Source organism: Choloepus didactylus, chromosome 6 (genome assembly GCF_015220235.1).
Source record: "Choloepus didactylus isolate mChoDid1 chromosome 6, mChoDid1.pri, whole genome shotgun sequence".
Classification (NCBI taxonomy): Eukaryota; Metazoa; Chordata; class Mammalia; order Pilosa; family Megalonychidae; genus Choloepus; species Choloepus didactylus.
The window spans coordinates 23,256,175-23,279,583 of record NC_051312.1 but is presented as its reverse complement, the minus strand read 5'-3'; the positions used below and the strand labels follow the sequence as shown (position 1 = coordinate 23,279,583).

Here is a 23,409-nt window from a genome sequence, read left to right as displayed (position 1 = left end):
GCAAGAGATTCACCTTAAATTCGTAGATTCAAGTAGGTTGAAGGTGAAGGCTGGCCAAAAATACATAATATGTAAGTAGTAACCAAAATAGATCTGGGGTATCTATATTATATTTGATAAAATAATTTTAAGTCAAAAACAGTTATGATGAACAAAAATGGTGATTATATACAGAAAAAGGGGACAATCCAACAGGAAAATGTAAGAATTATAAATATATGTGCACTTAGCCCCAATATATTTGATGCAAATACTGATAGATATGAGGGGAGAAATTGGAGGTTTAATATGAACAGTAGGAGATTTTGATACACCACTGTCAATAATGGGTAGAACATCTAGTCAGAAGATCAATAAACAAGTACTGGACTTGAATGATAATCTAAACCAACTGTACCTAACAAACATATATAGAACAATGCATTCATGAAAAACAAAGTATATATTCTTCTTGAGTGCACATAGTTCATTCTCCCTGATGGATCATAGGTTGGGTCACAAAACAAGTCTCAATAAATCCAAACATACTGAAATCATTCACTGTATCTTCACTGACCACAACAGATTGAAGATAGAATCCAATAACAGAGGGGGAAATAGAAAAATAATTATTTTCCACTTTATTAAATTTACAATATGTGGAAAATAAACAACATATTTTAAACAACCAATGTGTTGAAGAGGACATTAGAAGTGAAATTAAGAATTACAATGAGATGAATAAAAATGAAAATACAACACATTCAAATTAAGGGATATAAAAAAGTCAGTGCTGAGAGGGACAATTATAGGTCTAAATGTATGTACTATAAAAGGAGAAAGAGTTCACATCATAGACCTAGCCTCAAAATTGGATGTACTTGGAAAAGAAGAGCAAACTAAACCCACAGTGAGCATAAGGAAAAATAGCAAATATAAGAATAGAGAAAAATAAAATAGAATCCAACAAATATAGAGAGAAAAAACAAAACCAAATATGTTTCCTTAAAAAGATCAATAAACTTGACAACCATAACTAGACCAACAAAGAAAAACATAAAGAGGATACAAATAACAAAACTCAGAAATTAAAAGGGGACATTACTACTGAAATGCTGAAATGAAAAGGGCTATAAGATGATACTATGAACAACTGTATGCCAATAAATTGGATGGCCTAGATGAAATGGAAAAAAAAATTAGAAACATGCAAACTACCTACATTGAATCAAGAAGAAATAGAAGATATCAACAAACCAATTATTAGTAAACAGATGGGATCAGTCATGAAAACCTTCAACAAATAAAAGTCCAGGAGTAGACAAATTCACAGGAAAGTCATTGGATAAAAGAGCAATACCCCCAAATCAGTAGTGATTCTTTACACATACAATGAACAATCAGAAAAATGATATTAAGGAAAAAAAGTCCATTCACAATAGAAACTAAAAGAACCAAGCATAATATTGTGAGCCCAATTAGCAGTGCTGAAATATATATCCACAGGTGATTAAAAGGAGGAAATGATAGATTGTAAATATTGTAAGAGAATAAAAATTTTTTAAAAATACCAATGGCACTGCACTACAGAAACTGTGAACCCTAAGATAATTCATGGTATTTTTTAAAAAAAGTATAATTATAGCATGTGCTATCATTTCTTATAACAAAAGTTCCACAACAATGAAAGGTGTTGTTCATGAAGTGGTGTATTGGAATCCTGTACTTTATACATGATTGTTTTGTAAACCCACAATCTCTCTAATAAAGAAAAAAAGTAAAGAAAAAAATGAACAGTAAAAGGATGTAAAAATGTATGCCTGTAAATATAAGTACATAAATAAAACTGTGCAAAAGTACTATTACAAGGGTTAGGCCTCTGGATTCCAAATATATGAAGGACAGTATAAAATAATAATAAGGCAAATTTTTCAGAAAAGTGTAAAAATTCTAGACAGAGCTTCAAAATACATGAAAAACTGAGAGTTAAAAGGAGGAATAGAATTGTTTTAATTGACATTGAGTAATTGTCAGTGATAAGGTTCTAATTTTTGAAATTAGGACAAATAAGTCATCTTTCCTTTCTGTTTCCTAGTCCTGATTTTCTGTCAGAATCATTTTACTGTTGTAGATGTTATATTGTACCCCCAACAACAAAGATTTAGCAATAGATTTAGTCATAAAAGTTTTTTGAGTTATTCTTTCTATGACTATTACTTATATTATTTGAAAATATACTTAATGACTATAACAATTTGGTCTCAATGCTGGAAGAAAAACTCCCTCATGTGAATTTGCAAGGAGTAAGCAGACCCTGTTGAGGTAGAATTGACATAAGACACCTTAAAACCCAAGGTCACCTATTGTGAAATAAATTAAAGCTGGATTTTTAAACTCCAAATAAAGCTTCCCTGCATGTCACTGAATTTTTGCTGAATTGAGAATTGTACATTTGAAACTTCATCAAATATATAATATACTATTTTGCAATTCCATGATACATGATACACATCATCAAATTCTCTCCTGAAATTCTTCAATATTAAAGGCATTTCTTGCAGGAGTTGCTTCCAAATTTATATGAAAGTTGATTTCATGTCATTAATTAATGATAGAGCGACAGGGATGCATTTCACCTGGTTGTATAGAGAAGAGGTAAGCTTTTGGCCATTAAGATAATCACAAACTCTTTACTCATCTCAGCACTGATTTTTAGTTTCTTCTCTCATGACTCATTTAATATAATAAAAGCCATATACACCAAAATAATAAACCAAATTGCACAAATGTTTTTGTGGTTAACTACAAACTGTATTGATGAATTAGTTGACACTCCCAAACCTGAGTGGAGAAACACTCAGGTTTTCCTTGTGAAACCTTATAAAAGCTCATTCATGCTCTGGTGAACACTCCTAGAAAGAAGTTACTAATGTTACACCATTCAATGCAAAATATGACATCGTGGGTTTTAAAAAAGTCTATTGTAACATAGGTCAAGGTTTATTATAAATGTTTAATAATAATATCAGGATATTTCTGAAAATTTAATGTGATAAAATTACATTAACCCACAGTATAATATATGTAAATAAGCTTTATATGCACAAAGGAAAATACTAGGAAGAAAATATATCCAAAGGATAACATTTGTGAACAACTGTCATATACTTCTTTTAATTTTGTTGTATAATCATGGTTGTGTAATGAACAAGGTTTAATCCTAGAATAGTGTCACATTTTTAAATACAAAAATACTTCACTGGGAAAAATGTGCTATCCTATCTCTGGGGGTTAAAGATCTGACCTTTCAGTCACAGATTAATTAAGTATCTTTAGAAATAACTTCTCTTTTACCCAGTCATAAATTACAGCAGCAGAAAGAATACCAAAATATGATACTCAAAATTATGTGACTTTCATGGAGAAAGCAAGTCTACATTACAAAACCTAACATGGAAGCATTAGTCCTTGAACTTTTATCTTTGGAAAGAAGCCAAGCAGTCTACCTTGAAAATTGGTCCCAGAGATGATCAAATGTATTATCCATCTTACCTAATAAAAGATGTGTCATTGTCAGGCAGAAAGTCGAGGGATAATCTGCTCTATGCTTTTATTCATAATAGCTACCTGATATGCATTCAGAGTTTAGATTCTAGATCTCCCAGATTTTAAGCTTTATATCCCTTAGTAAGTCACTGAAAGTTTAAAAATAGGGAGAATATAATGCATTACTAATAAAATTTTGACCATGATCATCAGAATGCTTACATTCTTGCAAAATTTTAAATACACATTTTCTATGAAAATATTCACTGGTGTTTTATATTTTTGCTAATCCTATCCATAAATAAGCAGCTAAAAAAGAAAAACAAACTTTAATATTTGGCCTTAGAGCAAAGTAAAATATTGTGACAGAATTAAGGTATATAAAAAAATATATGCATACATTGAAGAAAATTTTCAAATTATTTTATATTGTAAAGAAAATCAAAGTATCATACCCACCTTTTAAAGTTTTGTTCATGGTCTTCTAGTCTAATCTTATGTTAAGAAAGTATACTTTCTTCATTTTCTGTTATTTGATTACTTGTATTTAAACCTAAGCAATGGTTATTAGATATATTTTTCCTTTCAAGTGATTTGTATTCTTTTAATTTATATTATATTTTCCTTTGTAGAATTATATTTTCCTATATGATTTTCAAAAGGTTAAAATAAATTTTAGCCTGTTTTATGATTAAAATTTTAAAAATTATAAAAAGTTCATTATTTTTTATTACTTTATTCAAATAATTAAAATGTGTCTTATTTGCTTCCATATAATGGATTTACATAAACATTTTAACTGATATATAATATCCATATAAATTATTGTAATAAGATTGAGTTTTGCTCTGTTGCCTGGAATATATATATATTGCCATTCTTCTTTGTTGTTTTTTTTTTTTTTTTTCAGTTACCTATGTCTTTGATAAGTATTTGTTTTTTAGTAATATACTTTTTTAACTAATTCCTTATCTAGTACATGCATTGTGTCTTTCCATATACATATAGATGGTTTACATTTTATATTTTGGGGTGTTAATTATGAATTGTGATGGCCTTCCTTTCATTTTTATACATTTCTATGATTAAGAAAATGTACATTATTGGTTTACGTTGACAAAGATGATCAACAGATCTTCTAACTTTTCATACAGTAGTAAGTTCAAGGATTGCATATGTTATAATTAAATTTGCCCTGCCCTGTCCTCTCATAACATATTCTAGAAAGCACTTATGATATTATTATATAAATGTCATATAACCTTTGAGGGCTGTGAAAACATTAGAGCATTTACATTGTCCCACGATTTTCCCTATATCTATCAGTACATATGTTTTTTGTAAGATGTGGTCTGAAATATTCCTAATGCAAAACTTTTTTGTTCATAGTTGTATGTCAAAATTCAATCTATTGAGAGGCAGGGCAAAATGGCAATGTAGGGAGATGTGGAATTTAGATACTACATTAGAGCAGCTAGTAAATAGCTCAGAACTGTCTGGAACAGTTGTTTGGGGACATCCATGACCAGAGACACATCATACACCACTCTGGAATGGGTGGAATGGCTAAGATCACAGCATGGAACTGTAAGGAAAGCCCATAATCTGCAGAGACTGATGCTCCTCCCACAATAGTACAGCAGGCTGGTTTGGAGTCACATCCCTGTGGGTAAAAGAAGCAGTCTCTATGAGGAGCAAGGAAAAGTAGCTCAACCAAACTCCAACTGTCATTTTAATTAACAAACTTGGGCTGCCAAATATAAGCTATTTGTACATATAAACCCAGAACAATTAGGAAAGGAATCCTGAAATCTCTCCCAGCAGAGAGGAGGTATGCTGATGGATAGATAGATAGATAAATAAATAAATAAATAAGTAAATAAATAAATAAATAAAAGACTTTTGGAGTCAGCCAAGATCAGAATACTGGAAAACAGCTGTATCCCAAGAAAAGGTGCACATAGAGGTGGATACCAGCTCTGGATCTTGACTGGCAAAACTTCCTGACTAGGAACTGGCTCTGAAAAAGGGATTTCTTTCTTTTTTTTTTTTTTTCTTTTTTTAAACTATTCTAAGTAGCTCATTGGACAAATTCTCAGGGCATCTTCAACTATTAGCTCTGACTTAGGCAAGGGTGGGGTTAAGATGGTTCTGAGAGACCAAGTAAGGACTCTATTGAAGGACATTATTCCCTAAAGGGCATACTGTCCCCAAGAAAAGGGAGGTGGTGCCCAGCTCAAGTGGCCACCCTTCTTCAGAAAATTCAAACCCCAGGGGCTGGAAAACAGATACAGTGTAAACCCTCCTTATTCCTCAGCCCGAGTCTCAATCATGCCCCCTGGAAGGGGCAGGGTCTGCTGATAATGAAAGACACCACTCTTTACATTGGTTGGGAGCTGCATGCTGACAAGTTTCCCCTGCTGGGCAGGGTAGGAAAAGCAAGACTTGAGGGGCTTCACAGGGAGCACTAGTGGTCTCATCTTCAGGGAAACTTTATTCTGACTACACTCACCTCCTGAGACCTGGGCCTGTGTGATCTGGAAAAACTGATACAGGTTGATCATTTCTGGGTAGACCCTCCTCAAAAAAAAAAAAAAAAAAAATCCATATAGACAGGGGAAGGACCAGAATAGCAAGAGCTGAAAAATTCTGATCAGTTAAACAGATTCTATGTGAGACACTTAGAATAATTTGAACTGTATGCCAAAGAACAGATAGAGAACAAAGCCAACCAACAAGAAAATCCTAGGTACAAAAGTGGAAAAAACTTCTAGAATAAACTAATCAAGGGAACCAGATGCCTAGAGACCAATAAAAATTATTAGTCACTCTAAGAAAAATGAAGATATGGCCCAGTCAAAGGAACATACTACTGCATCAAACGAGATGCATGAGTTGAAGCAAGTCATTAAAAAGATGTTCAAACAAACATCTTATATCAATTCAAAAATTAAATCAATGAGTGGAGAGAAGACATGACAAAAGAGATGAAGGATATAAAAAAAGACAATGGGTGAACATAAGAAAGAACTCAAAAGTTTGTAAAAACAAATGGCAGAACTTGCGGGAATAAAAAGCACAATAGAAGAGATGAAAAACACAACGGAGACTTACAAAAGCAGATTTGTAGAAGCAGAAGAATGGATTGGTGAACTAGAGGACAACCTATCTGAAATCCTACACACAAAAGAACAAATAAGGGAAAGAATGGGAGAATATGAGCAAGGTCTCAGAATTGAATGTCAACATGAATTGCACAAATATATGTGCCATGGATGTCCCAGAAGAAGAGAAGGGATAAGGCACAAAAAGAATAATAGTGGAAACAATCAGTGACAATTTCCCATCTTTTATGAATGACACAAAATTACAGACCCAGGAAGCACAGCATACCCTGAATATACCTACTCCAAAACACTTACTAATCAGATTGTCAAATGTCAAAGACAAAGAGAGAATTATGAAAGCAGCAAGAGCACAGTGATCCATCACACACAAGGGAAGCTCAATAAAACTATGTGTGGATTTTTCAGTGGAAACCATAGAGGCAAGAAGGCAGTACAATGATATATTTAAGATACTGTAAGAGAAAAGCTCTCAATCAAGTACTCTATATCTGGCAAAACTGTCCTTCAAAAATAAGGGAGAATTTAAAATATATTCAGGCAGACAGACATTGAGAGAATTTGTGAACAAGAGACCTGCTTTACAAGATGTACTAAAGGGAGCACTACAGACAGAAAGGAAAAGACATGAGAGAGAGAGGTTTAGAGAAAAGTGTAGAAATGAAGACTCTCTTTAAGGGTAAAGGGAGAGAGAGAAAAAAATCACTAACATGAACTAACATTAATGAGTGAACTTTGAGAGGTAAAGCTGAGAACACAGGTTATCAGGGGATAATAAGAAGGTAGAGATTGGGAATTTGATGCTGAATGAGTAAAGAATGTTCAGCAGGATTAATTGTAAAGATCCAGAAATGGATAGCACAATTCAATGTATAGTAGCATAATATTGTAAATACGCTGAATAAAGATGAGTTTGAGTATGGTTGAAAGAGGAAGAGTAGGGGCATGTATGACACCACAAGGAAAGATGGCAGATAAGGTCTGGGACTGTATAACTTAGCAAACCCAAGCATGGAAAATGATGGTGATTAAATGTGCAAATATAAGAATGTTTTTACATGAAGGAGAACAAGTGATTGTCAAAATTACAAGGTTTAGAAAATGGGATGGTATATGGAAAAATATAATCAAGGCAAATTAGAAACTATAGTTAACATTAACAATGTAATATACTTCCATTGTAATAGAAGTACTTCCAATGTAATATACTTCATTACACAGGTAATATTCAAAATATTCAAAATATAAATGTCAAAAAGATGAGGATATAAGGGAGACATATGAGATTCTTGGTATTATTTTTGTTGTTTCTCCCTTTTATTTTATTTATTTATTTATTTATTTATTTATTTATTTATTTATTTATTTATTTATTATTTTATTCTTTATGCTTTATTCTTCATTTCATTTTCCTCTTCTTTCTTTGCAAAAGAAATGGAAATATCCTCACATAGATTGTGGTGATGAATGCATAACTATTTGATTATTCCAGGAACCTTTGATTGGTTACTTAGGATGGATTGCATGGGTGCAAATAAAACTGTTTAAAAAATAAAGAAAGATGCAAGTTCTGGAGAAAATGTGGAGAGAGGCATGTACCCAATCACTGTTGGTAGGGATGTAGAATGGTGCACCCCATCTGGAGGGAAGAGTGCTGGTTCCAAAGGAGGTTAAGTAAAGGGTTGCCATATGATCCTGCAACCCCATTATTAGGTATATACTTGAAAGAACTGAAAGCAGGGACACAAATGAACATTTCCACACTGGTGTTTATGATAGCAATCTTCACAATTTGCAATAGTTGGGGGTGGCCTAAGGATACATTGACTGATGAACAGATACATAAAGTGGAATATTGAGTGGCTGCAAGAAAGGAGTTGTGAGGCATGCAACTAGGTGTTTTAGCCAGAAGCAAAAAGATAAATATTATAAAGCCTCACTCATATGGTCTAAATATAATGTGCAAACACTGAGAATTGAATTTGAGATCATAAGTAATCAAGGGAATTCTTATTGTAAAGGATCCTAGATTGTCAGCTCTTACAGCAGTCACATGTCTTCCTGAGTTGTCACAGTTATTTCTAAATTCTGAGATGCTGAGCTCTTTGTGTATAACCTGGTCATCCCCTGGAACTTTGGGTACGTGTGTGACACCTGAGACTCTGAGATAGAATTTTGAAGTTATCGTAGTCAGAATTACCCCCATGCAGCAACTGTTAAAAAAACTGAAAAAGAACTCAGACTTCAATAAGAAATATGAATGAAGCTGATCTGGTAAGGACTAAGGCAAATCAGATTAAAGGGTTAAAGATAGTATTAAATGTGTTTTAAAACTTCAATTTCTGTGTGTTACCAGAGGAAGAGATGTTTATTTGGTGCAAAATCTATATTTTCTGCAACACACTATCTATTTTAACTTGTATGGTCAGTTTATTCTAGCACCATGTTACTATAGAGCCTTGAATTTGGAGTGAGGACTTGTTGATTTGTACAAGTTAGTGTGATGCATACTAGGGTAATTTGGGCACAGAATAAAAAAGTATTTCCAAAGCCCTTTGAGGGACTGGGGAAAAATGTGAAAATATTAAACTTTCCCACCTGGGTAATTTCTGATATTCTTGCAAGCACTAGGTACTCTCAATTTAATGTAAGCCCTTGATCTTGGGGCTTGCCCTTATGAAATATATTCCTGCAAAGGAGAAGCTAAGCTGACTTATAATTAAGCTTAAGAGTCACACCCAAAGAACCTATTTGTTGCTTAGATGTGGCCTCTCTCCCTAAGATAACTCTGAAGGTAAACTCACTGCCCTCCCGCCTATGTTATATATGACTCCCAGGGGTATAAATCTCCCTGGCAACATGGGGCATGATTCCTGGGTATGAAGCTGGTGATGGCATTGTGGGATTCAGAAAGCCTTCTTGTACCAAAAGGGGGAAGAGAAATGAAACAAAATAAAACAGTGCTAAAAGATTTCAAATAGAATTGATAGGTCATTCTGGAATTTATTCTTATGCATTATATAGATATCTTTTTTTTAGATTTTAGTGTATTAGAATAGCTAGAAGTAAAAACTTGAAACTGTTGAACTATAGTCCAGTAACCTTGATTCTTGATGATGGTTGTATAACTATATAGCTTTTATAGTATGACTGTGTAAGTATGACAGCATTGTGACTGATCCTTTTTTACAGTGTATGGACAGATGTGTAAGAAATAAAGACAAAAATAAATAAATAACAGGGGGAAATAAGAGGTATGGGAGGCTTTGTGTGTTCCTTTTTATTTTTATTCTTATTTTCATATTTTTGGATTAATAAAACATTCTAAATTTGTAGTGATGAATGTACAGCTATGTGATGATAACATGAACTCTTGATTATATGCTTTGTATGATTATCTGATATATAAATATATCTCAATATAATTGCATTTCAATAAAGTTCTATGTATTGCAAAGGTTGAACTGCTAAAATAAATGGTAAAGATAAGTCAGAAATAGTGCATGACAAAATATGAGCAATAGTTTTTGTTTGCGAATGTTTGATGTTATATAATTACAGTAAACTAGATTATACTTACTGAGCACCTAGTGAATGCCAGGCAATATTCAAAGAGCCTTAGTTGTATAATTAGCTTAGTTTATCTCCACAAGCTTTAGGTACTTGCAATATCTAAACTTATCTTCAGTAATGGAAACCATCTTCCTACTTGTTCAGGCAAATTTTTAAGATTCATCCTGGCATTTTCTCTATGTGACACATCTTAAATCAAGTCCATAAACATATCATATTGATTCTCTGTGCAGAAAACATTTGGAATTGGACTATTTCTCAACATCTCCTCTTATACCACCATGGCCAAAAGAATCATAACCACAGTCTTCAAATTATTGCCACAACTTTCTAGATTGTCTCTCTCTCTCTCTTCTGCCTTATACCACTTGAGTCTAATATTTTCAGAGTCCAGAGTGATGGTACTAAAATATAAGCTGTATCATGTCAGTTTTCTCACAAAACCTACAAGATTCCCCATCACATTAAGCATAAAAATAAACAATTTTTAAAAGACTACACATCCAACATGATCTTGCCCTTTCCTCTTATGTCTATGAATTCATTCTTTATCATCTATCATGCTCATTTTGGAGCAGCCTCACTGACCTCCTCACTCTTCCCTATACAGATTAGTTCTGATGCTGCCTGGGATATTTGTATATTTTCTTCTTTCTGAACTTCCCTTTTCCCAGATTAATGCATGTGTCTTTTCTTATTCTCTTCCCCTTAACACCATCTATTACAACCTATTTATCATCCCACCTACCCACACATCATCAATGTTTCATTTTGTTTTCCATAGCAGTTATCCGCATCTAATATTCTCTGCTTAAATGTTTTGTTTCTCCTCTTTTTTCTCCATTATGAAAACTCTGTGAGCACAAGATTTTTGCAATTTATGTTTAAAGTTGTATCCTCAACACCTGGAGTAGTGCCACAATAAATGTATCTGAATACCTGGAGTTTACAGATGATGAAACTGGGGCAGAGAACATTTATAGCTTGCTCATGGTCACATAATAGGTTAAAGGACAAGCACAAATTTGAACCCAGACAGACTGACTCTAGAACTCACATTCTTCACCACCACTTTATGATGTGACATTTTTTTCCTATGAAATTATAACACTCTTTATCAGAGTTGAAAATGTATAACAGTACTATATTTAAATGTATTAGCAAACAGGGATGAGATGAGTATGTTGCTGTCAGGCTTCACTAGAACTGCTACTAGAATGTGTAAATTTGGAGATAGCTGCTAAATGTTCTCAAACATTCATGTATACTCGTATTTACAGAAAGAAAGAACTTTGTATAGCAAAGAGTGATTTATTATGTGATGTGATTGGGTTGGGGAGAGACCCTGAATTAGTCAGGTACAGGCTGGTTGGTTTAAGAGAGAACTTCAGAAACAGGCTGGCCCAACAAAGGGAGAGTAAAGACCTTGGGTGTAACAGTGCAGACTCTAGCTGACTAGGCTTTTTGGCTCTTTTCCTTGAGGCTTCTTTTATGTTGTTGCTCTACCATCTTCCAAGATATTGTTCACTTCTGCATGGTTGAAGATGTTCACATTGTATAGGCCACATTCCAGTCTGAGGGAAAAGTGAGATTTTCATATTTGGAAAATAGTTCCTGAATTTTTGTAACTTGGTAGGTTCAGAAATTTTGTCATTAGGAAAATTTCAATTTCTTTAATAGACATAGGACTAAACAGGTTACATATTTCTTCTCATGTGAGCATTAAAGGAACTGTACATTTCTTCTAAATTATCAAATTTAACAAATAAAAGTTGTTTATAACACTTTCTTACTATCTTTTGATATTTATGACTATAGTAATATCCCTACTTCAATCCCTTATATATGTAATTTTGGTTTCTTTTCTTTGTAGCTGCTGCCCTAGGGATTACTATATGCATTATTAATTTATACTAGTCTATCTAAAATAATATGTCACGCAACTTAGAAACATTAGAACTATAAAATAGTAGAGATTCAGTTCTTCTTTAGCATACTGTTATTTTTTTCATAAATTTTATTTCTAAATATGGATTAACCCAACAGTTCATAAACCTAGTTTTGTTTTAAGCAATTACCTTTAAATTCATTAAAATTTTACATATCAAATATTTGATATATTTACCTTCAATTTTGCATTTTTAGCATCATTCAGTGTGTATGTTTTGACCCAATCCTCCTTCTATTGTCATATTCCTGGCTGGATAATTTTTAAAGCACAAGTCTGCTGGAAAAAAAATGATTTTTCAGTACATGTGTGTGTGTGTGTGTGTGTGTTTGTGTGTGTGTGTGTGTGTGTGTTTTGTATGTGTTAAGTTTTCTAAAAAGTCTTTATTTTATTCTTATAATTGAAAGATTTTCACATGGAATTCTGCAGTGTAATTTTATCTTTCAGATATAATTCAGATGTTTCTTAAATATATCTTATCTCCTGGCTTGTATCATTATCAATGGCAAATCTAATACTAGTTATTTTTCTTCTTTCATATGTGATATTTATTTTCCCCTGACTACCTTCTATATTGTATATTTAACTTCATTTTTCAACAGTGAGTATGATGAATCTAGATCTGTTTTATGGTTGGTTGATTTGCTTTTTGTATTTATTCTTCCAGGGGGTTCACTGACATTTGTGGCCTATGATATGATGTCTTTCCTTATTTTTGGAAAAATCTTGGCCTTTATCTCCTTAAATTTCTTCAGGTTCATTCTCTCTCTATTCCTTTTGTTGAATTATAGCCACATGTGTATTACAATGTTTGATATTGCCCCACAGCTCTTGGATAATTTTTTCTCAGTCTGTTTTTCCTGAAATTTCTTTATGTTTGAAAAATTCCTATTGGCTTATCTTCAAGTTCATTCATTCTTTTCTCAGTTGTATCAACTCCATTGATGAACCTTGTAGAAGGAATTATTTATTTTTGATACTGTGTTTGTTTATGTGCACTTTTTAAAATTTTATTTATAGCCTTTCATTGAACACTAACTTATGGCATTAATTCTCTGATACAATTTCCCATGTAACTGCACATGTTATTTATTCTCTCAGTTGGATATTTTAAGCAAGTAATTGTCTAAAAAGCTATGTGGAAATGTGCAGTTTCTAAGTAACAGGGTGTTAGAAAGAACCTATGGTTTGATTTATGCTTTGTTTGGATGATTAAGGGGAGTGTATAAGGAAGCAAAGATGTGTTATAGATTGGATCTTCTCAGAAAGCAGGAGCAATTCTGCTTTCTGAGAATTCTAATTTATTTAGGTATCTCAATAAATCTTATCTATTGTTAGGGCAAACTAAAGTAAGAATAAGACTTCAGTTGGCAAAGTAGTAGCAGTCCCTCAATTGGTAAGAGAGGATGATGCTTGGTATTTTGTGAGTTGCATGGTTATCTTGCCTGCCCCCAAACTTTCTCATGAACACTTGGTAGAGACTTGTAGAGAAGGCATTGAGTGTGAAGGAAAACCCCTTGAATCTAGGCTACTATTATTTTCCCATCTGAAATGGAACATCAGAATCATTATGGGTAAAACTGATTTCATTGTCTTTGCTTTTCCAAATGTTTTCCTTCTTCACCTTATTCCTTTTTTCTTTCTCCTCATTTTCTTCTCCTCCTTCTCCTCCTCCTTGTCCTTCTTCTTCCTCCTCCTCTATCTTTTTCTATGTCTACTTCTAGTTTTATCATCTTCTTAATATTGATTACCCTGGATAAAATCCTGCAAATTCTACATGTATCAATTCTCTGATTTGATTTGTCAAATTCAGAGGAATCAGTTGTCCCCTGCTTCATAGAATCATTCCTTTCTCTCTTATTTCTGCCATTGACTTAAGGGAGACCTTCATTATTTCATAAGGTATGGTCAGGAGGCCTAGTAATCAGTGGATAAAGGCAGAAGATCATTTTGTTCTTTCATTCTATTTATTAAAGTGCTTTAAAGTGGGTGCTGTGTTCAGGAAACTTAGCTTTGAATATTGTTATCATATGAGCTATGTGGTTTCCAGGAAATTACTTAAAGTTTGTATGCTTCTGTCTTCATGTGTTATCTATGGCATTAGGTAAGAATAATCCCCCTTCTTGGAGCTATTGTGAGAATACAATTAGTAAGTATACATAAAGCATTTACATATTGTCTAGTAACTACTAAGCTGCATAAATGTTCTAACTATTGCTATTAATTATTACTCATTTCTGACTCAAGATTCATTAAACATATACATATTTTCTGAGTAAACTACATGTTCTTGGAAGTTCATGATGTCCTGAGGACACAAGTGTGTGGACAGACAAAACCTGCCTTTAAGCAAATTAAAGTGTCAGTGCAATGATAGACCTAGATAGTAATCAAAGTTTCATATCAACAAATATTAAATGATGATAAGTATATAAAAGAGAGGTTCAATGTAAGCAATGGAAGATAAAGAATTCTTTCTTGCTGGAATGATAATTGAGCTTAGATAAGAAGTGTGAAAATTTCTTAACTTGAGAGTTTAGTATACCATTTTACCCTTTTGATCTCATGAACAAAACATCATGGCAATTATTTATTTTCAGTGATCTCTACTAAGAGAAAAAGAAGATACAGCAATTTTCATGCAGATTAATTTTATATCAATTTGCCTAAATTCTAGATGGATATCAGATATTGACAGATATAATTGAATGCTTCCTTATTCCTAGTGCTAATATCTTTCTTTCCAATAGAAAAAAATATTTTTTGATAATTTGAGGGAACAACAGCAGATGAAACAGGATACAACCATGACTAAAACTTTGCCTTAATATATTGAAACTCTGATTTGAATGGAAGAAGTCATAAAATGATCTTGGAATGCTGCAAAATATTTTAATTTTAGAAAGAGATGGATATTTAGAATCACTTTTGAAGTAGTTTATTCCTTTATTACAGAAAAATCACCTCAACAGATCATAATAAAGAAAGTTTTAAGATGCTATGCTTTCAAATTGCTTCATTTATTCTTAAAAAATATGAAATCCACATTAGGCTCAGTGTTTTGTCTCCAAAAATTTCTATTTTTTCAAGAGGAATTTTGAGTACAGATTTAAAACACTGTGTTATCAAATGTGTTTGTTCCAATGGCATATACAAGGTTATATAACTCACAAGAGTTTGCATAATTGATTGGAAACTGATGTCCTGAAAATTAGTGGACTGGATCTCCAATTCAGACTTAATAATTAACTATTTAATTACCTTTTTTTCATGGGCTTGTTACGGTGTACTCATGGGACAATTATCCTGGCTGGTAAAGAGGAAACTTAATTGAAAGAAAAGTAATTATCTACTCAAATACTCCTTCAGGTAAACAAATCCTGGAACAAAAATAACAAAGTAGAATGAATAAGGCATAAGAGGGGCATGTTGAGTTAATGGGAGGTCATATCTTGTGGCTTTGCTCCTTGGAGTATATTTTTGGGAATGACGACAAATGAAAGTCCTTTTCTTAAATATAGAGGACAAAGGGAGAACTAGGAAATAAGCAAGAACCTACATCAGGGGAAACACCAAAGGTAGTCTAACTAGCTATGCAGATATTTTCAGATCTTTCAGATCTTCAGATCATCTGTATATTGTAGCTAGTAGTAAGTTATTCTTTGAAGTGTATTTTGTTTTCCTTGAGTCTTAATTACATTCTCAACAAATATTTCTGCCTCATCTCAATATACCTTTGGGAGATTCAGAATGGATCTAATAAATTTCCATAATTTGACAGTGGGAAGGAAATAATGGGATAAATATGTATTGTGTTGAGCCAAAGATTGCAAAATGCATATCCAAAGGCCAGGATGGATCTGAGAGTGTAAGAGCACATGGAGCAAGTGAGGTAACTTAGGTGAGCTTTTCACAGGGATTCCAGAACAGGAAATTCACTTCATAATGATTGCTGAGGATTTACTATGAACATAAGATTATATTAAGCTGTCATCTCCAGAGGACATCTTCTGCAATTTTATTAAGTGAAAGTCAGATTACATAAAGACTAACATCAATATAAGTTAATCAATGAATATTTAATATAGACCTGTTTGAACATAATCATAGGCACATTGATGATGCAAATTATCTCTATATATAAAATACTGCATTAAAGCATCAATGACACTTTGATTAGAAATATTCTGAGATATGCAAACATTTTCTTCTCTCATTTGTCACCATAGACATATGGGTTAATATGTAACATTCCTTTAAGTTTTACTCAATGCTAAAATTGTGCTTTATTTATGAACCAATTTTTTTAAACAATTTTTTCATGGCCTCTTTAATATCATTTTTCCTCAAACTGTAAATGATGGGATTTAGTATGGGAATCATAAGTGGAAAACATAGACACTATCATATCATGGTCCAAAGCATAGCTGGAAATTGGACTCACATACATGAAGTGAATTGTCCCATGATAAATTGATACTCCAGTTAGGTGAGAGTCAAAAATAGAGAAGACTTTTTGCCTCCCTTCAGCAGAAAGAATCTTCAAAGTGGCCAACAGAATGAAACCATAGGGGATCAAGGCAATTAGTTATCATGGTTATCTCAGTAAAGCCTACAGAGGAGAAATGCAGAAGCTGGTTGATGTGATTATCAGAACAAGATATAGTAAAAAGTGAAGAAATATCACAAAGGCTTGTCTAATTTCATTAGATGCACAGTAGGATTTGCTAAAAGTGGCCACTATGTTTAAAGCAGTGTCCAAAATGCTGCCAATATATGAAACAATCAAGACTGGTAGGTTGATTTGGAGAGGCATGTTAACTTAATAGAGCAGTGGGTTAACTTAGTAGAGCACTAGATTGCTCCATAGTGGTCATAAGCCACTGCAGCCAAGAAAAAACACTCTGTAATCAAAAAAGGAAACAGAAATAAACAACTGTTTTACACATGCAAGGCTTAAAATTGTTTTATTCTCTGCCAGATTGACTAATATTTTGGGGGTGACAAAAGAAAAACAGTAGGCATCTAAGAATAAAAATACACTCAGAAGATAGCATATGGTATTGTGGAGCTGGAAATCCCTAATGTCCAATACACCCAGTCCCACATTTCCTACCAGAATAAAGAGATAAAGTTCTAGAAATAATAAATATAGAAGGATGTGCAGCTCAAAATCATCAATGGAGTTCAGCAACATAAACATGGTTACTTCAGTCACATTCTTCAATGAAATCCTGTATATATCCAACTCAGATGGCAACCCTGACTGTTTCAGTTTGCTAATACTGCCGTTACACAAAATAGCAGAAATGGATAGGCTTTTATAAAGTGGATTTATTTGGTTACACAGTTATAGTCTGAAGGTCATAAAGTGTTCAAGGTAAGGCATCAACATTCGAGTACCTTCAGTGAAGGATGGCCAATGGTATCCAGAAAATCTCCGTTAGCTGGGAAGGCACATTACTGGCATCTGCTCTGGAGTTCTGGTTTCAAACTGGCTTTCTCCAAAATGTCAGTGTCAGCTTCCAATGGCTGTCTTCAAAATGTGTCTCTCAGCTGCAGCCAGCTACTTCTATCTGAGCTCTTATATAGGGCTTTAGTAAACTAATCAAGGCCCATGCTGAATAGGTGGGGCTGCATCTCCATGGAAATTATCCAATTAGAGTTATCACCTACAGTTGAGTGGATCATATCTCCATGGAAACACTCAATCAGAAGGTTCCAACCTCATCAACCCTACTAATATGTCTGTCTCCACATGATTGCATCAAAGATAATGGTGTTTTTCTGGGGGACATAAACTAGCACATTCCACCCCCAGGCCCTAGAAAAACATGTTCTTTCCAAATACAAAATAGATTAATCCCCATCACAATATCACAAAATTTAAATTATTTCAGTAACAATAGGTAAGTACAAGGTCCCATCAAAATCAGTTACAGGCATGGTCTTGTCCTAAAGCAAAATTCCCCTCTAGCTGTGGACCTGTGAAACTCAGAACAAGTTATCTGCTTCCAATATACAAAGGAGGGACAGTCATAGGATAAATATTCCCACTAACAAAAGGAGAAACTGAAAGGAAATCATGGTTCAAGGGACAAAAACAGTTCCTAAAACCTGCAGGACAAACTCCACTAAATTTCAAAGTCTGAGAGTCATTTACAGAATGACATTTTTATCCTTTGGACTTAAGAAAGTGGCTGTGCTACCCTTTCCAGGCCCTTTGGGGCAGACCTTTCCTCTCCAAATGCTGGGGTGAGTGCACCAAAATGTCCACACAATGGAGACACCACCTTCTTCTTGGCCCCACCCTCCACAAGCAATGAGGTACCACCCGGACTCTGCCTCTCTGGAGCAAAGTATCTCCTCTCACCAAACAGCGGGGTGGTGGCTAGGCTCTACCCAGTCCCTGGGGAATGTGCTCCAACCTCTCTGAGGCCTGGGGTGGCAGCACTCTTCCTGAGCATCAAGCCAGAAATCCCACACTCTGTCTCTGGGGCAAACTCACTCTTACCATATGCATGGGCCCCTTAGCTCTCCCTGCCTGAGACATCTTGACTCCAGACCTCAATCTCCATGGCTCTGTCTTTGAAGAAATTTTTCCTTCAATTTGCTCCTCTGTCCCCTCCAGTCCAGACCAGCCATGGCTCTGGCTATACAGCTCTCTCAAAAATCTCGTTGGTTTGGCATGAAGCATACAGGGTGCTAAACCATCAGACAATAGGACTTTCCACAAATCCTTTCAGGGTAACTCCATCTCCAATCCTGGCTTGTACTGAAATGGTGGTCAGTTTCCATGGTTGGTTAAATACTCATGTGGGGCTGTAGCTTGTGGGTTATCACTTTCTGGAAGCCCAGAATTTTCCAAAATATCAGTTTCTGGTTTCTCTGAACTGAAGAGTTCATTTTGCAGCTTCTCTCTCCTGTCACATTTTACTATAAGCTTCAAGGAGAATTCAGGCTGCACTTATGATATTTAGTTTCAAAATTTGTTCAGCTAAGTTTCCCAGCTCATTGTTTTCAAATTCCACCTTCCATCTGACACCAGTACACAATTTTGCCAAAGTTTCTGCCACTTTAATAGAGGGATCACCTTCCTTCCAGTTTGCAATGACATATTCATCATTCCTGCTCAAGGCCTCATCAGAAGTATCTTTAGAGTCCGTATTTCTCCCAACAGTCTCTTCAAAGCAATCTAGGTGTTTCTCTCAAGCTCCTCACAATTCTTCTAGAATTTTCCCCTTATCCATTTAAAAAGCCATTCTAACATGTTTGGTATTTGCAAGCTCAAGAGCACCCCACTCTTGGTATCAAAATCCATTCTGGTTTGCTAATGCTGCCATTCTGCAAAATAGCAGAAATGGAATGGCTCTTGTATAGTGGGTTTATTTGGATACACAGTTACAGTCTGAAGGACATAAAGCATCTAAGGTAAGGCATCAACATTCAGGTACCTTTAATGAAGGATGACCAATGGCATCTGGGAAACCTCTGTTAGCTGGGAAGGCATGTAGCTGGCATCTACTCCAGAGTTCTGGTTTAAAAATGGCTTTCTCCAAGATGTCAGTGTCAGCTTCCAATGGCTGTCTTCAAAATGTGTCTCTCAGCTGCAGCCAGCTACTTCTGTCTGAGCTCTTAAATAGGGCTTTAGTAAACTAATCAAGGCCCACGCTGAATGGGCAGGGCTGTACCTCCATGGAAATTATCCAGAGTTATCTCCTACAATTGGGTGGGTCATATCTCCATGGAAACACTAAATCAGAAGTTTCCAACCTCATCAACACTACTAATATGTCTGCCTACACATGATTGCATCAATGATGTTTTTCTGGAGGACATAGTATATACAAATGAGTACACTGTCATTTCAGCATATATTTATAGGTCCTTGAGGATATATCCTGTGAAATATTACATTACCTTGGAATTTACAAATACAAATGAATGTTGGAATTTTTACATCCAAAATGTTATTGTGGAAAGTACAAACCTGAGTACTAGACTCATATTAGCTTCAATATGCATAAAATGACTTTCCTTATTGATTGTAAATACAAGAATTAGGAACCATATTCACATCACAAGGTTGTATTCAATTTAAAGTAGAATCAGAATGAAAATTATGTAATTGTTAAATGTTTTTCAGGAGACTATAAATTGGGATAAGTTAGACTCACATGTCAACTTGTCTAACAGATCAGCCTTCGTTACCAAATGATATTGTATTCTTTCCTAGCAGTGATGTTTTTCCATTAACCCTTCAGGAATAGTGGTGAACAGAGTAGCAGAGAGTATTCTAGAGGGAGATGAAAATTGTTTACAATCCAAAACAGTGAAATGTATTTTTAATCAGTTTTCTTTCTTGAAATACATATCATAACTTCCCTGACTTAGATTTTGCAGTATATTTAAGCATTATTATTGTTTTTCACATTTTGATTTAATTATAATATAAAGTATTCCTCTATTCAAATGCTCATTATTCCTTCAATGTCCTTGTGTTGATTTTTGTGACATATTTCTTTCAATAAGAAATCATAGCTATTTCATTAATATATTATCTTTGCTTATGTAGTTGCTAAAATAACTATGAAATAAATAAAACTCAATGATCGTTAATGTAAAATTGTTTTAAAAGCTATTGCTAAAAGGGTTAAATCATGATATTTGACACAAGTAGTATTTCATTTCTAATATCTTTCCCTAAGTCATCAGACTGTTTCTCATTTAGTGGAGTGTGAAGAAAGGAAAGTCTTGTGTTAGGGTTCTCCAAGGAGTCAGAACTGACAGGAGATCTATATCTATCGGTATATATCTAAATCTATACAGTTAGATAGATAGATAGATAGATAGATAGATAGATAGATAGATAGATAGGTAATGCAAGTATTATGAGATTTTTTTAAAAATTGGAATTGGTTCATGTGACTGTGGGGATGATTAAGTCCAAATTCTGTATGGCAAGCTGCAATATGGTAATTTCAGTGACGCTTTAAGATGAATTTCCAAGGAGACCAAACAACTGAAGAGCATAATGTGGCCATCCAATCAGTCTCATCCAATTAGATTCTAATGAGTCTTAGCCAGATAAACCTGTAATGGTCTGACTTTCTGAATCAACCACCAAACCTCCAGTCTGCCCTGAGAACCAGTCTCCTGACTTCTGCTCTTCCCTGAGGAATCTGCCATCCAACTTCCACTTGAAGAGATAAACTCTTCTGTGCTTAAACCTGTAACCACTTCCCCTGGAGAAATAGCCCTCACTCCTTTGTTTTCAAAAACTAATTCTGTTTCACAGGATGAAAATGAAATGAGAAGCCCTGAAGTGGTTGGCTTGCAAGACATTTCTAATTGATTGCATCTACAACTCTTTGTATATACAGTCAACAAAGAAATTTGCCAACTGCAATGTGAGGAGCCTCTCCCTACAATTAATTGGAGGACTTAAAATTCAGCACTGAGGAATTCAGAAGTCAAAAAGAAGAATTTATGCTTCTACATCAGGGAGCCAGCTTCCACTGGGAAATTCAACTTCACTTCCATGGGATTTTCTAATTCACAGCTGCTCTATGGAATTCAGAATTGGCAACCCCACAGTCTGGTTATGAGTCAATTTCTATAAAAAAAACTGTCAGTGTATACGATACCAGTTCTGTCAAAAAAACTTTTTGGTTTGCCAGATTTCCATTAAAAATACCACACAATGGATTGGCTTAAACAACAGTAATTTATTGGTTCATGGTTTTAAAAATTAGAGGTCCAAATTCAAGATTTTGGCAAGTCTTGTTTTCTCCCCAAAGTCTGTAGCTTTCAGGGGCTGACTTGCTGCAATCCTTGAGGTTCTTGAGCTTGTACCTCTGCTTCCTATTTCATGGAGATCACCCTCTCTGACCCCTTGCTTCTGCTGTTAATGTTTCCAGTAGTAGGGTAGGTGAAAGTTCCCTTCAATGTCATTTTCTTCTGCACATTCTTATACTTCATGACCTGTGGAGTGGGTTCCTTGGTCACTTTCAATACAGACAGGGAGTCCATACATTACACTTAATTTCTGTAATCCCCAGATGTTGACTTGCTGAGATGCTCTCTTTGTTGGGAAAGTCTGTACCAAGCTTGTGGCTCTGTCCATACATATAAGAACATATTTTTATCCTTTTGATACCAGTAAGGGTCTGATATAGCCTATTGGCCATCTATGCATGGCTGGTTTGCTCATGCCTGTTCTTGTTGATGTGCCACTGTCTGAGGCTGCTGCATCTGGCATGCAGGACACAGGTTGCAAGCCATTTGGTAATTTGAATAGTGCATCATCAGTCTCATCTACCTTGAGAGGGCCCATAGGGCCTTTTGTCCTTTGGGGCCAGCCTTACAGTGTAGTCATGCAGAAACATTGTCCACCAGCACTTTTTCCAGGGCTCCAAAATGAGCTGGTTAATCCTCCTGCTTATTTCTCAGTGGAGTTTGAGCAATATATGCAGCTATATGAAAAACAGTCAATTCCATTCTTTTTAAGCAGGCTTTATTTGTTTATTTATTTATTTTACACTTCCTGTCCCCATAAGGGTTTATTTAAAATTGTCCAATTTTGACTCTCTCATTGGGACAGCCCATTGGCCCTTGTATACAGCCCAGTGGTAGGGATAGAGGGATACCTCCGTGGTCCCACTATCTGCCATGGACTGGTAGAACAAGATTTAAAGAAAATGCACTATAATGATATCATGCTAACCAGTAATTTTTTTTTTCAGAACTAGGAATCACTGCTAGCACAGTGGTGACCCACCTTGAAAGTTGAGGATGGGCAATAAGTCAAAGCAAATTACAAGGGCCTGGATATTCTATCAAGTTCTTGGGTATTGTCTGGTTGGGTAAAATTAAAGCTATTCCTACAGCTGTTGCTGTTAAAATACAGAGTTGTCCTACACTACTAACTCCTAAATAATTAATAGCTTTTCTTGGTTTATTAGGCTATTGGAAAATGTTTATACTCTATTAAATACAAATTTGAAAACCTCTGTACACCCTAAGTAGAAAAGGAAAAGCATGTGAATGGGATTTTCCATGGCAGGCTCTGTTTATAAAAGCTAAGCGAACTATCACACAAGCACATGCTTTAAGGGGGGTGGCCCCAGATATACACTGTGAATTGGATGTGGCCAGTGCCAGTATTGGCTTTGGGTGGTGTTTGTAGAAAGGCAACAGGCTAAATGTGTAACTACGAGATTCTGGTCCCAGCTATGG

General features: G+C 34.7%; 1 pseudogene; it reads right to left on the bottom strand.

Moving 5' to 3' along the window:
- LOC119536706 overlaps positions 1 to 22,507 on the bottom strand; it is a 28,699-nt pseudogene extending 6,192 nt beyond the window's left edge.
- Between the last annotated feature and the right edge of the window lie 902 nt (positions 22,508 to 23,409).